We start from the raw sequence: 10,186 nt of genomic DNA, 5'->3' as shown, positions 1-10,186 counted from the left end.
AAATCTTTTTTGTGTGTGGTGTTATGTTGAGAACCTTGTTTTGTTATGCTGTGATGGGGTCTTTTGTGAAGACTGCCGAAAATGAAGTTCAAATTCAAAATGCACTGTTCTTGATTAATAAAAACCTGTATGGATTCTTTGTGTAAGTCTGAAGATGAGCTGTAGCAAGTTTGGTGTCAATTGAATGAAAGATTGTAAGAGGAAAAAAAAGTGATGAACTACATCATTTTCAATAGGTTTAAATGCACAAAAGTTTATTCAGTATTGGGACTAGATTTTAGTTAAAAATCTCTAACACATATGGTTGTTCTGACATGGAAAGTAGACAAACAAACACATTAAGCTTCTGTCCCACTGAAAGGTTGAGTCATGGTATTCTCCAAGAACCCAAGTACATTCATTTACATTTCATAAATAGTGTGACGTAAAATATTTCTGGTCAAAGAGGTTGTCCTGATCAGATAGACAGGAGTGACTAAATCAGTCCTGTGCTCATTTTAACTAAAATGTCATTTGTATGGTTTTTATATTGTGTTTTGTGTTATTACGTATATACTGTACATTGTATTACTTGTGTGACTTGCCTTGGGACTACAGATGTAAATGAGCAGTTTTGCTAAAATCTGGCACATTCACAATTTGTGTACAACTTGTATATGTTTATTCATTGATGTGTGTTGTCCCAATCAAATAAATCAATCAATAAATGACTAAACTACATCTACAACACATTTGTTAAACTTAAGGCCCGGGGGCCAAATGTGGACCTTTTTAGCATCCATTTTGAGTCAAAAGGATAGAGAAAACATGAAATATTGAGTAAATTACCAACTAATTCAGTTGTTGATATCTCAGCCACTCTGAATACACAAATACAATGAAACTCCACATTTGTTTCCACCACTCACAGTTTTCCCATGCTTAAATTCAATTTATTTTTCCAAATTCCTGCAATTTTCCAAAACATTATTGTTGAAATTGCTCATTTTTCCTGCCTATAATCTGGGGCCCACTCAAGAGCAAACTTCTGCGTATTTGGCCCATTTTTGGTCAGATCATCTATTGCTTTGATTTGCTTTGCAACTGTTTTTTTTTTTTTTTTTTTTTTAAATTTTGTTAATTGATAGAAAAATGCACAACCATATGTCACCACACAGATAAGAGATGTTTTGGCCCTGAGCAGGATTTGTAGTCGAGAGCTATTCCTGTTTTCCTCTTCCTGTCCTGCTATAATCTGCTAAGTATAATTGGCAAACAGAGCCTTCACAATTATACGTAGTCACTCAAATCATTGCACCCCTTGGTGTTGAATGGAAATGGCACCATAGTTATCTATGTTGCTCAAAGGCTCCTAATGAGATGAGTAAAATCCAAAAAAAAAAAACACATCACACATAATTTGATGAGATAAATCTTTTGGAAATCTCATGCAAAGAAGTTAAAAACACAAAGAACACTGTGGGCATCTACTGAGGTTGGATGATCTCATTCAGCTAATTACACTATTTGAAACTTATTCAACGTTTCTTTACTTGCGTGAACATCTATACACACACACACACAAATGTATGAGTGCTATTGTGTTATGTATCATCAAAATAAAAGCACACACATCCTTCTGTCGCACGGTGGCTTAGTGGTTAGCACGTCCGCCTCACAGCAAGAAGGTCCTGGGTTCAGGCCTTGGGGTGGACACTTGGGTCCTTTCTGTGTGGAGTTTGCATGTTCTCCCCGTGCTGCGTGGGTTTCCTCCGGGTACTCCGGCTTCCTCCCACCATCCAAAAACATGACTGTAAGGTTGATTGGAGTCTCTAAATTGCCCATGGGAGTGAATGAGAGAGTGAATGGTTGTCTGTGTCTGTGTTGCCCTGTGATGGACTGGCGCCCTGTCCAGGGTGTACCCCCGCCCAGCGCCCTATGAGAGCCGGAGATGGGCACCGGCAGACCCCCGCGACCCTGTTAAACGGAAATAAGCGGGTATGAAAATGGATGGATGGATGGACATCCTTCTGTTGGTACATGAGTTATTTTATGTGATGGTTGTCATAAGGCTCCCTCTGGTGGAAATCTGTATCTACAGCAATAAAGAAGGAAAGGCTGTTTAGATGGGGAGGAAATGCAGCACTGACACTTTCACAAAGGGTTAATAAACACTTTAAATTATTTTGATTATATTACATTTGCTCCACTATATACAGCAAAAGGACGTCTGTAGTAGTATGGGGTGCCGAATGTAAAAACACAGTTACTTTTTCATAGCTGAAATACTGTACCTTGAACATTTAGCTCACTTTTTTGTAAAACAGCATTTTCTATATCATTGATAAACATGTGTGCACACGAAAAATAAATGTAAATCTAAATGTTAAATCTAAATCTTAATTTTAAATCGGTTACCAATTGTGACTGATTAGATTCAACTTTTACATTTAGATGTATTTTTTATGTTAACACATATTTAACAATGATAAAAAGTGGCCCGATCCGATATCGGATATCGATCCGATATTAGCCTGAAAACGAATGTCGGATATCGGATTCAAAATTACCTTTTTTCTTTTTTCCCTCTAATTCACTTTTTATTTATTTTATTCAATTGTAGAATACTGTAGATATTATGTTGAAGGTTAAAATGTATGTAGCCAATTGGTTAATAGTAAATGGGTCAGTTTTTCTCATACGTACTGTTGCTGACTATTGTTCTCTGTTTAAGTAACATCACTTGATTTAGCCTTTTCTAACATTCCACACTACAAAATAAGTCATTATTATTTTTTTATTAAAGGAAAAAAAAATAAAATGTATGATTCATGCTGATATCAGATTAATATCGGTATCAGCCAATACGCAAGGCTGCAATATTGGTATCATATCGGAAATGAAAAAGTTGTATTGGGACATCACTAAATGATATACAAGAAATGAGCTAAATGTGAGGAAAGTGAGCTAAAGTTCAATATATCGGCTATGAAACAGTGATCGAGTTTTTACATTCGGCACCCCATACAGTAGTGCAGCTGTTTTTACTCGTTTGTTTTTTCACTCGTTTGCTCTGTGTTTGTTTAAACCATTTGTGTTGTAATGATAGGTAAGGCACTGGATCCAAATTGTGATTGTTCAGTGAGGACCAATTGTTTTGTAGAGGTCTTTTTGTTGTCCTTGCAGTCGGTTTCACAAGAAGAACTCTGGACGAGGCCTTGGGTACTATGAGTGGTGATATAATTTATGATTATGCAAAAAGAGTGAATACACCTTTACACAAGTTTGTTAGCCTTAATTTTCCTGTCAGTGTCGTTTGCATTTTCTTCCTACGTGTGCACGTTTTTTTTTTTTTTTGTGCAAGTTGTCCCACTTAAAGTAGCATAGGGCAGTATCTAGAACTCAGACTCCATAGTAACACCACGGTGGTTAATGTAACTGCAGCCATCAGCCAAACCACCGCGGGGGAGCGCATCAACTGTTTATCACCGCAGCTGATACTGTGGACAGAAGATGGATACCCAACCAAACCCTGATTGGACCCGACGGCACCGGACGGGTCGGATTCGGACAGATATTTACAACTGGTGTTCGGGTTCGGTCACATAGTGTCATTTGCACGCAGCGTTCTTCCTTTCCCGCTGCAGCTGATGCAGCTCTGTAGAATGCAGTTTAAACTGTATAACAGTGAGAGCTGTGATTCGAGGGCCAAGGAGAATGGAGCGGAGGACAGTTATAAAGGAGAACACTATTGAAACATTCCTTTTTCTGCACAATAACATTGATTTTCCTTATCTTTAATACATGGATTATGTAAATAGATCAGTTGTTCATTAATAAAATCAGTGCTTACCCCTAAAACAAACTTAAATATGTCATTTCTTTTGCGAAACAAAATGAGTCTGTCGGGCCAGACTCAGACAAGAAAATACGGCCCGATCCGCACTCCGACTGTGACACGGTTATTTATTTACTCGCCATTCATGTGACTGTTTACTGTTAGACCTGTGCACATGCCTCTGCGTACATCTATGTAATCAAACAGTAGTTTAGTCCACTGTGCTTGTCTTCTTTCAGTGTCCAAGCCATCTTCATCTCATTCTTTTTTAGTTCCGGTATTGGAACGCCTCTCCAAGGCGTTGAGAATGCGCACCAGCGCCATTTGACGTGACGTTGGCAGAACTGCGCGGGTAATTCACGCCCAGAGCAGCAGTACAGATGTATCACACCATATTTTCAAGGCAATAGGTAGAAATATGTGTGGACTCATTCTCTTTGGTTTAGAACACTTCATCACCCATTAGCATTAAAAAAAAACTTGAAATGAACGTTTTTTTTTTTTTTCTCAAATCCTGCCCTATGCTCCTTTAGAAAGATGACAGATATCTGTCATTTCCATCATTGGGACACTTTAACTGTGAGAGACAGATCTGTGAAGAAAAAAAAATCCTGGAAATCACATTGTATGATTTTTAAAGAATGTAGTTATGAATTCTTGTATTTGGCACCTACAAACAAGCAAGAATTATGGCTCTGGTTCTTCCATTATAGATTTTTGCCAAATAAAAGCAATATTTCTAAATGTCAACAAAGTATAATTGTGCTTTGAATGTGTTTCCATTGAGGGTTGTTTTTGGGCTGTTTTATTACACCCCAGTTACATAATATCAGTACAGCCTTTATGTTTCCAGCTGATTAGAAATCTTTGCACGTATATCCATTAAAAACAACCACATTTTCCATTTCAAAAGCCATCAGTCCCTTTAATTGAAATAATTAGGCGATTCATTTGTCACATATCATAAAGCATGGTAAGTATAAAAAGGAAGCTGTTGGCAACAGATTTTTGTAACGCACTGCATATAGACCCACAACCCTGGATGGATGCGTATAGAAATATTTCTATAATTTTGAATTAAGTTTGAGCCATGAAACACAGTAAAATAATCAGTGCATGACAAATAAATGAGAAACGCAGTTGCTTTGCTAAATAGAACAAATGGTGAAGTTTCCGTTATTGCACACGCAATACACGGACTTTCACAACAAGAGCCCCAGCTATACAACTAAAACTTCAATCAACTCCTACCATTTGTTACAACTTATAATAATGTTTTGAATCCATTTTTTTTTTAATACAAATTACACCTATTTACAATATTTCAATACAAATAAGTAAAAATGTACAGTAATCACTCCCACTTCTCTTTCACAGGAAGCCATGCCCATAATTACAAGAAGTGTTGTGCCTCTAGGTATGTACTGAATATTTCAGTTACAGCTTAATATAAGAAAAAAGAAAACTTTTAAATGATGGGATATGTTGACAGAATTGAGAAGACACAACTAAAAGAAATATAGGAAGATTGGGAAACAAAGACATCACCAAAAGAAACAATAGTCAGTCATTTGGAATAAAATAGCATAAAAATGGTTACGTGGGATGTATTTTTGCACTGAATCTAATCAAGATATGTACAATTTATGTAAAAAAAAAATCATATAACAAATTCTCTAACCAATCCATTCTTCAACCAAATCCTTTTCTAAAGGTCAAACAAATGGGATGTTGGTAAAAATAAAACTAGTGTTAGTGAAAAGGTATGTTCTGACTATGCTACCTGCAGTGCAGAAAACCACTACTTCATCTGTTTGCCTGTGAGCACATGGGGTCAGGCTGTTCATTCCTCAGGAGGTTTTGGAGAGCAACACCAAAAAATAAAAAAGGAGAGTGTGTACGGCAATAAAATGGAATGCTGCGATACACTGCAGAGTCAGCAGTTTCAGTTGCAGGTATTGTATTATGTGCAGGCATAAGTCAGTGCAGCATTGCTCAGCTTTTAAAGCTCATTTAGCAGAACCACTTTGTTTTCTACATCTCACTAACACTGTGTGTTCTTGTCTTTTATGCTGATGCATGACTATAACTTTAGTGTTCCAAACTTTAGGAGTTGATACCATTAACATGCCATATGGGGCGCAGATTGAAAACTTGTAGATGCTAAAATAAACGGCAACATTTAGCAGCAAACCACATTTTTTAAAAAAATGTATGTGAATTTTTTTACGTTACATTTGACAAGATCTATAGCAATATTTGTGACATCTAAATTGTTACATATTAAATCTAAATGTTAAATATTAAATCTAAACGTCATGGGTGAAACTAAATGTTTAGCTATTATGCAAATTAATCGGAAGTGCCAAAATAATAGGTCATTTAACATTGATATTACATTTTGACAAGATTTATAGCAATAATTGTAATATTTACTTTTCTCATAAAAATGTCAATGTTAAATCTGAATCTAAATGTTAAATGTTACATATTAAATCTAAATGTTAAATCTAAATGTTAAATATTAAATCTAAATGTTAAATATTAAATCTAAACGTCATGGGTGAAACTAAATGTTTAGCTATTATGCAAATTAATCGGAAGTGCCAAAATAATAGGTCATTTAACATTGATATTACATTTTGACAAGATTTATAGCAATATTTGTAATATTTACTTTCCTCATAAAAATGTCAATGTTAAATCTGAATCTAAATGTTAAATGTTACATATTAAATCTAAATGTTAAATCTAAATGTTAAATCTAAATGTTAAATCTAAATGTTAAATCTAAATGTTAAATCTAAATGTTAAATATTAAATCTAAACGTCATGGGTGAAACTAAATATTTAGCTATTATGTAAATACATCGTGCCAAAATAATAGCTCATTTAGAATTGATATTACATTTTTACGAGAAAAGTTAATATCACAAATTTTACAAATATTGCTATAAATCTGGTCAAAAGTTTTTTTTTAAAAATCATGTACGTTTTTTTTTTTTAAATGTGATTTGTCACAAAAAGTTGCTGTTTATTTTAAGCACGCGCAACTATACAATCGGCCCCCCATATAATGCTGAACATGACTAAATCCTTAATGGGGACAGGATGACAAAAACTGTAACTTTCCTATTTGGACTGTGCATCCAGAGAAAAAGTCAACAAGGACATGCCAACTCTGCTCAGAATAAGTTGTGACATCACTGACATGGCGGTGGAGTCAAAGCCACTCACCTGGGAGAGCTGCTCCAATGTCATTGAGCCTATCAGAGCCAGTGTGTGGAGCCATTGTGACGCACGCCAGCTGTGTCACTGTTATTCTACACAGCTCAGTGAAAGTGCTGCAGCACTAAGGGCATCTGTCTAATGATGTGGCATCAAACGAGAGTTTCTGGTCTGAAGAAAACTTTCTTCTGTGATGTGATGAGATGGAACCACTTGTGTGAAAGATGTGCCCAATTTCTTCTGAAGTCAGCTCACTGTGCATGAGCTCAAACTCACAACGGCTTTTTCTGACCTCAAGAAGGCCTCGACTGATTGCCGCCCATCGCGAGACACACTGAGAAACTGTGACCACAGCCACACACGACTTCTTAGTTAACTTTTGCTATTTCTTTCGCTTAAAAAGTGAACTCACAGGTGCTAATTACGTCTCTGGAAATGGCCGTCATGCTTTTGGAGGTGATAAATGTGACAGCACTGTGAGCTGAACCACATGGTGCCCTCCTGTAGCCTGTCAGGTGCCTGAGCTTCTCTGAGATGGATGTCATTTGAGCTCTAATATAATTGCCATGCCAGCTTTGTGACAAAGTAACACTATTAAAATAGCCTTCCTGTCCACACAGTTGAAGCTAGATGGCCTGATGTTTCCTGCAAGGAGGAGGTTTGAATACTTGACATTCATTACTGAGTCACTTTGTGCACTGCCGGAAAACTTGTTTTCCGTCATTGACTGAATAATACGGTTCATACCAAATTATCAAATGAAGTGGAGGCAGAGTCTAATTGTGTTCCAGCAAAGGTGAGTGCGTGTGCTTTGCTATTCAGTTCAAAGTGAATCTTGCCATGTTGAATTAGGGCACCATGTTCCTGTCGTTGGAATTTTACTGCCACTTGACTTGGTCGGGGAAGAAGTGATAAAGAATTTATCTGGTGCTGACTCATGACTCGTCTGCTACGGCGTCACTTTAAGTGAATGCATAAGAACACGTTCATTTCTGCCCAGCAGAATTCACAGTCGCTGCCGTTATGTAATAATGCAGTGGGCTGGAATAATAACTAAGATTTTAGTCATAGAGAGTCAAACGTTAAAAATCTACCGGACATTCATGAAGGATTTTAGTTTAAATTTGAGATGCAATCATTTTCTCATCCTAAAATGGGCAACTTTTATCAATCTGAGAATGATGGTCATGGAGGGGGTGTTCAATTTTTGTTGGCAGTGGCTATCCGTACAGTTGCCGTATCAATATACCGACATTCTATCCATACGCAGTGGCCCTCATTGGCCAGTTTAGGTCACGTGACTAAGACTAAACCTACATACAGAATGTGTACTTTGGTAAACGTATACCAATAGCACCGGGGGTTGACACTTTCCTTTTTTTTTTTTTTTTACTTTTATGTATATTTTGTATGTTTTGTTATTTGTTGGTGTGTGTGTGTGTGTTAAATGAGGTAGAGCTTGGTAAAGAAATTGATTTTCTTCCTTTAATCCCAGCTAAATCTTTTCAGGATGTCTCTCTGGTAATCCTCGACACCTCTGGGATCAAAGCCATGATGAAGTGCATCATTAATGTGGGATTAAGAAACACTACAAGTCCCACTCTACTTTGGCACGTAAAGGTACTGTAGTGAACCTGATGTCAATAAGGATGACAAAAACTGAATTATTATTATTAATCTTATTTTATTTTTACTTTATATTTTAAATATACTATATTACTATATATTTTACTGTAATGTGTGTGTATCTGATCCTTATTTTTAACTGTTTTTTACTTAAATATACACTTAATTCATGTTTATTAATTCTTCCGTCTTTGTTAAACATTTCATTCCTTTATTTGTGATTTTTCTTAAGTGGCTGTAACGTAAGCAATTTCCCCCTGGGATTCATAAAGGAATTCTGATTCTGATTATACATTTTTACAGATTTAGATGGAAGAATTTTTGTTTTCAAAAATCAGAACTTTCTGGGTACATATTTACAACAATCAATTTACATGCGTCTGCAAAATATCTCGCCTTTGATGCACAAACAAAGAAAAAACATTCATTTAATATACACATTCCTTTGTTTAATTTAGGAATATACAGGTACATCTAAAAAAAATAGAATGTCATGAAAATGTTCAATATTTTTGGTCACTCATTTCAGAAAAATGATTAGTGACATTCGTAAGAGCAAAAAGCTGCTAAAGGCCTTGAGAGCGACAGGAAACTATTGTTATATTTGGTTTTTGTGTGTATTTTCCTTGATATTTAATTATCAAACATTTAAAGGGACCTATGACTCTTTTTCCCATATAGTATTATAATTATGGGTTTGATTAGGCAGAAACAGCTTCTATTACTGATTCCATGACCATTCCAATGGTGCATCATGCATGCGTATGCCATGGGTCATGGATGGATGGAAACTAATAAAAATCCATTATATAGTTTAGGACAGTGATTCTCAAATGGTGGGTCGGGAAACAAAAGTGGGTCTCGGACCTGTACTAGGTGGGTCGCGTACAGCTGGTCAAAAATAAATAAATAAATGGCTTACTTAATGTCTCATGTTGGACTTGTCTTTTATTTTGCTGTGAAATGCATGTTGCACAGAAAAATACATGGATTTATGCTTTTAAAAAGAATATATGTATGTTTTCAACAGCTATTTTTGAAAAACTAAATTTGGTTGGTTGAATTCTCAAAAAAAAAAAATCACGATTTAATGACCATGGCAAAATGTGGGTCCCAGCGTGAGACCAGTTGAGGACCCCTGGTTTAGGAGACCACTATTGTTATACCTTTCAACCATACAATTGACATTCTAACTGCATGGGTGAGAATTTGCAGTCAAAGGTCACAGTAACCAAACTCATCTCTCTGTACTGTATTTACAATGTTAATGAACTGTAAAGCTGATTCTAGTATTTAAAGTGCCTTAAGTCACTATGCGCGGCCTTTAAGGACTGATCAAATAGCACTCTTCAAATGGAAATAGTAGAAATGCAATGGTTCGCTTTATAATTTGTATATACAGTTTATTTGTGTACGTTACCCCCCAAAACAGCAGATCCTGAGAAACATCAAGTGTAGACTAAAGCTGTAATTAAATGTATGGTGTTGTGTTTACGTGTGTTAGTAAGCAGAGAG

This window comes from Gouania willdenowi, chromosome 13 (genome assembly GCF_900634775.1).
Source record: "Gouania willdenowi chromosome 13, fGouWil2.1, whole genome shotgun sequence".
Classification (NCBI taxonomy): Eukaryota; Metazoa; Chordata; class Actinopteri; order Blenniiformes; family Gobiesocidae; genus Gouania; species Gouania willdenowi.
Note: the sequence above shows the minus strand (reverse complement) of the source record.